This window comes from Ranitomeya variabilis, chromosome 7, assembly GCF_051348905.1.
Source record: "Ranitomeya variabilis isolate aRanVar5 chromosome 7, aRanVar5.hap1, whole genome shotgun sequence".
Lineage (NCBI taxonomy): Eukaryota > Metazoa > Chordata > Amphibia > Anura > Dendrobatidae > Ranitomeya > Ranitomeya variabilis.
In genome coordinates, this window is record NC_135238.1 from 49,951,383 (window position 1) to 49,957,382 (window position 6,000).

At 45.7% G+C, this 6,000-nt stretch overlaps 1 protein-coding gene across 3 annotated transcripts in view; it reads right to left on the reverse strand.

Annotated features, from left to right (window-relative positions):
* The window catches only part of EEF2K (eukaryotic elongation factor 2 kinase), a 61,649-nt gene extending 56,845 nt beyond the window's left edge, over positions 1-4,804 (reverse strand). Inside the window, exon 1 of one of the 3 annotated variants that reach the window (XM_077275046.1) lies at positions 4,578-4,804. The gene's annotated coding sequence lies outside the window, so the exon portion shown is untranslated. The remainder of the gene's footprint in view (positions 1-4,577) is intronic. The other 2 variants (XM_077275047.1, XM_077275048.1) reach the window with 2 other exon arrangements.
* Between the last annotated feature and the right edge of the window lie 1,196 nt (positions 4,805-6,000).

Here is a 6,000-nt window from a genome sequence, read left to right on the forward strand (position 1 = left end):
CTCGTCTTTCAGAATTCCCACTCTTGGTCGAAGCTTTCATCGTATCTCTTTGATCTGTAGGTATACCTTCCTGGTCTTGCTCTTCAGAGGTTCACCTTCCATCTCCATACATATGTTCTTTGTCTGCTAGAATGGGCCTCTTTAGTCTTTTACTGATGTGGTCTGCGTCCTGCTTGTCACCTTTTGCCATTCGTCTTTCTTCGATGATCTTTAGGGTCTCACACAGCACATGGCAGGGGCACATTTATAGGATTATCTCAGCACAGGAACATTTTTTTTTAACACATTCAGTTGTGCAACTTATTATTCCAAATCTTTACATTAAAATGTAATCTGTTAAAAAGACATTGATGAGTTATAGGGTTTTTCCCTATGAACAAACTCATACTCATCTGATTAGTAATGTAATGAATAGGAAAATTGCTAGCTGGCCTCTAAATATCTTGTCCTACTACCTCACACCAGGTGTAACCTGTCTCCAGCAGGTGAGACAGACAAATTACAGGGAGTAGTGGCAGATGTCTGCACTCTCGTCCATTATACTGCATACAGGCACAAGAGAGGTGGGCCATCAGATATGTAACTGGGCTGTAAAATAACGAAAGTTCCAGCACACACAGTGCTGGCAGACCTCACAGGCTGGATAGACATCCAAAGTAAATAAGTGAATGTTTGGACGTTGTACCTTTGGTTGGGAGCACTCTGAGGGTAAATCAACTATGACAAAGTCATTGGCATTAAAACTACAAGCACGCGCTTTTACTTAATAACGGACGGTATGCTTTAAGAACCACTTAGAAAATAATGCAGTCATTCCTTGGCAACTCTCCCAGAAAGCTATTCACTTAGCATGTGATATGTGGGAGTGCAGAGCTGCAGGATGTCTATGTAAAATAGTTTACAGCCCCAACTTTTATAAAAACATAAACTTATATTCTGTACAGAGACATTTTTTCTTCTTCTCTTTAGGCCCCTGCACCGTTTTGAGATGATTTCTCCTAGCAGGTCCATAATACACTCCTATTATCTGAATCAATCCCTCCATTCATGAGCTGGAGCAAAGCAGATAGAGGAAAACACAAGCTGGGAAACCCTATCCCCTCTTCTGATTGTAAAGTAACTGGACCATGGGATGGCAGTGGGGGAAGACTCATCCAAATTGCCAAACTTCACAATCAGCAACTTATATGGGGACTCCCCACCACCTACCCCGGAATCCTATCACAGGGAGGATTTTTCATTCGACCAGCTCTCCATCTTCTTCGATAGCCAGTTACAGCTCCATACTGGGGGCACCAACCAGTCCTTTGGTTTCCTACGTGCAACACTCTGTGACCAAAGGGGTCACATCATACAAGAACAAGCTCCATTCCACCTGCCAGTAACATGGCTTCTTAAAGACACAGTCTTTATTAACTATTTACATGCATCACAATGACAGAACAAGACATGGACTTCTCTCTGGTGCCTCCTTGTGCCACAGGCAGCCCCATCTCTCTCTTCTGTGGCCCAATACCATGGGTCTTCTCTGCTGCTCCTGTGCTCTCCCGCTCGGCTCTGCAGCAGGGAACTGGATCTTCCATCTTTTGGCAGTCCTCTCTTTGCTCACTTCTTCACTGCAATCTTAAAGAACCAATACTCAGCCACTGGCCGCGACTTCTGTGTCACCTGGCCAAGCACAGTAGCCGACACCTCCTGACTCCCACAGAAGGGCATGCATATCACCAAAGGCACATTCCATCATGGCGCCATGCCAGAAAGGCAATACTATCTGCTCTTTACTAAGGAGCAACAGCATCCGTATACCCCTAACCTCCTCCTCCAGATGTGGCTAACCGGAGCACATGTATGGCGGGGTCAGACAATATAGCTGTTGGCAGACCGCGATCTAAACTGTATGTCTAATCTCTGCTGGCTCAGAGTGCTCCCAGACCACTCATGCAGCGTCTGCCGCGGCCGTCACGTCAACAGAGCAGAGTCTTCCCTTCCACTCTGTTGTGTTGGTAGAACATCTCTCTGCCAATGTTATGCCAATTAACAGCCGGCTCCCCGCTGCCTTACTGCAGGGAGCCAACTTTCAATCACTGCACTGACGCCCCGTCAGACCGGAAAAGGAACAGATTCTCTATTGACGAGAGGTGAAATGGAGCCAGAAAATTGCCACCTGAACAGGCAGAGATCGTTTCCCTGCAGAACAGGCAGTTGTCAACTATATAGCCCCACATACAAAAATAATAAGAGTCCTGGATAACACCATAAAATATATCACCGCCTTCTTCTGTTCCCAGCGCCATTTCAATCCTCTTCTACATGAGCAGCTCACGCAGCCGCATCTCTGTGTCACAATATCAAAGTTTTCACTAAAAAAATATATATATATATATATATATATATATATATACACACACACACATACTGTTGCGCAGGTGGCGCCATCTTGCTGGAGAAGAAAAAAAATGCCCTTCACCAAGATGGCGGCAACAGCACGTATCGGATCTCTATATAATAGCTGCTACTGCGCAGGCGCCATTTTCAAAATGACTTTTTTTTCCCTTGCTCAAGTAAATCTGCAAAAGGGATTAAGTGCACAGTAACCACGCGATTATGCTGCAGCGCAGGAGCAACAGCCGGCACCTGCCTGCAGAAGTGCTATATCTATCTAATTGTCTAAGGGTCACTTCCGCCTGTCTGTCTGTAACGGAAATCACGCGTCGCTGACCAATCAGCGACGGGCACAGTCCGGCCGCGAATTCGCCACTTCTTACTCTCTGTCAGGGCCCCCTCCATACTCCCCTCCAGTCAGCGCTCACACAGGGTTAATGGCTGCGTTACATCGCGGTGTAACGCAGTCCGTTAACGCTACTATTAACCCTCTGTGACCAACTTTTTACTATTGATGCTGCCTATGCAGCATCAATAGTAAAAAGATCTAATGTTAAAAATAATAAAAAAAATAAAAAATCATTATATTCTCACCTTCCGGCGCCTTTCCCACTCCTCGCGACGCTCCGGGCCATGCATTGCGGTCTCGCGAGATGATGACGTAGCGGTCTCGCGTGTTATATGCTACGCGGGCTGTGCTATATGCTACGCGGGCTGTGCTATATGCTACGCGGGCTGTGCTATATGCTACGCGGGCTGTGCTATATGCTACGCGGGCTGTGCTATATGCTACGCGGGCTGTGCTATATTTCTCTGCTGTATCTGTGCATCATGAATCGTGGTATGTGTTAAAGAGGGGGCCCACTGAGACTCTTTCGCCCGGGGCCCTCAAAAACCTGCATCTGGCTTCACTGATTGGTCACACCCGGCCGGCCATGACCAATCAACAACAGGCGCAGTCCGGCCGCGAATTGGTGCGGAATTTGAACCACGCTTCGCTAATTGGTCGCGCCTGGCCGGCCGAATCCTGTGTATAAATTGCATTATTCTGAAATCTTCATAAATAAACTACATACATATTCTAGAATACCCGATGCGTTAGAATCAGACCACCATCTAGTATATATTTTTTCTATTTTTAGAGGAGCATAAAAAAACTCAAGTGCAGTTTTAAGTGAAGAATCTCAGCGTTTTTGCACTAAAAAACACTACATGAAATCTGCATTAAAAAAAGCCCCCAAAACAGAATAATCAGAGCAGATTGCTGTTGCACATTTCGGTACTGACACTTGCAAAAAAAAATACAACCTTTGTGCACGTGACAAGATGGAGGGGGTTTGGGGTCCTTAGCATTTTTTTCCCCAAACAGCACGCTACAGGTGTTTATTTTCATGCAAAACCAAAGACTGCATGAAAAAATGCACTTGTAAAAAATAAAAAATAAAAAAATAAAAATATTGCATTAAATTCCTAGAAATGAAACGTAAAAACAAACATATGTAAAGAAAGCCTCAATCACACCACCCTTAAACTAAAAACATTTATCGACTGCTCGTATCGCCTATTCCTCCGGTAGAGCAAGAGTTAACCCCAGACTGACACCCAATGGTGCTGATGCTGGTTTCTGTTGTACCATGTGCCCATCCATCATCACCAGCAATCATGCCACCATCAGCTGCACAACATGAAAAATAACAACACATAGCTGCAGCGAGGCGATGGACGGGGGATGGGAGCGTAAAAAAGAACGTCTATTATAATCAAGAATCATAACAAATAAAGGCTCTCTGACTGAAATGAGGTGTATGGCGGAAGAAATGAAGAACCCTGGTGGTCGTCTGCAGCTCGTCCTGGCCATGAAAAGGCAATATTGACCGGTCTATAGATACAGGAACAAAACAATAAACAGTCTCCGATGGAATAAGTATTTACTTGCAGGTTATCATTTTTAATTTTTTTTACATTTTGCATGAATGTAGTGGATTATTTAGATACAATAATACTGATAGCACTGGGAAAAATCATATATATATATATATATATATATATATATATATTGTAAGAGATGACCTATGGAATCTGTCACCTGCCAGCATAGCCTAGGGGTAATCAGCAGGGCTGTATGGCATTGGCATGAGGCTGTGAGCAGTAAGGCCAAGCAGAAGTGCACATAAGAAGACATTGCTCCTTCTTACCTTGCACAGATGGCACAACACCCTGGAGATTCCTGCACAGCCTGGAGGTGGCAGGATCTGGAGCCTGGTTGTGTTGGAGGGCAGCAGGCAGGCACACAATGAATGGGCACAAGGCTGGCAGCAGCAGCTCTCTCCTGTCCTGTGGTCTCACACTGACTGAACTAAGCCCCTCCAGCACAGTCAGCAGCACAGGAAGATCCAGGCTTTGCTGCTGACACGCCTCCACTGCTGCTGACTCCGCCCACAGAACGCCCACTGGCTGGCTCAACGTTCCATGTCAATCATCTGCTGCTCTTCTCCCACGTGACCTCGGCGCAGCCAGGAAGGCATTGTCAGAGCCCAATCCAAAAGTCAGGGATCACACAGTATAAGTATATTTAAAGGGGATGTCACTTGGTCTTTAAAGGGTAAAATTGCAAAGTGCTTGTAAAAACAATAAAAATTGCAATGTAATTATTATTTAAAGTTGTATATATTTTGCTGTTTACTGCTCATTGCCTGGGTTACCGACCACCGCTGTGGAGACCAAACAAGCAGCGTTTACTGCTCATTGCCTAGATTACTGACCACCGCAGCGGAGACCAAACAAGCAGCGCTTACAAGCTATTTCTAATAGGTCTTCTAACTTTTAGTGGCGCTGCTGATTGCCACCGTGCTCCTCCAATGTTGCAGAGGTTAAGGTGTCTCATATAGCGGTGTCTGAGAGCCCAAAGACGTGTGATGGCGCCGCTGGTCCTAGTGGTCACTCGAGCAGGAACGCGCCACCCTCTGCCAACCAGGCATCATGAAGCTGCACTGCAGAAAAAAAATCTAGACAACCCCTTTAAATGGGCAGGAAATGTAATGTGACAACTTTGGGATCAGCCTCATGCACACTTATTAGTAAGCCTTAAAGGGTTATTTCACCCAAAAATCAAGGTAATCCTATCCGATAGATAGAGGATAACATACAAATTGCTGGGGGGTACGACCACTGGCTCCTCCAGAGATTTCAAGATTGGCCCTGTCCAGAGTCCTAAATAAAACAGAGTTGCATGTGCGCAGCCTTTGCTTCATTCATTGTCTATAGGACTACCGAGTACAGCACTTGACTTTTTCCATCAGTCCCATAGACAATGAATATAGGACATAGCTGCAGAGCCCCATTCTCGGTGTTCCAGAGACTTCTGGATTGCTGGGGATCTGTTCCTGGTTTCTAGCATTGGCTGTGGTGCTGATGTCACCCTGGCAGTGCAGCATCCAATCAGTGAGCTCGGGACTGAGTGTTCCGTCTACACTAGAATGCACCAATCATAGATGCTCAGCTCCCTGATTGGCTGCCGTGCTAAGGTGACGTCAGCGCCGCAACCACCGCCATATCCCAAGACTTTCCTGTGGACCTGGGGAAGGTGAGTAAGGCGTGTGTTTTTTTCTTCTTTGAAAT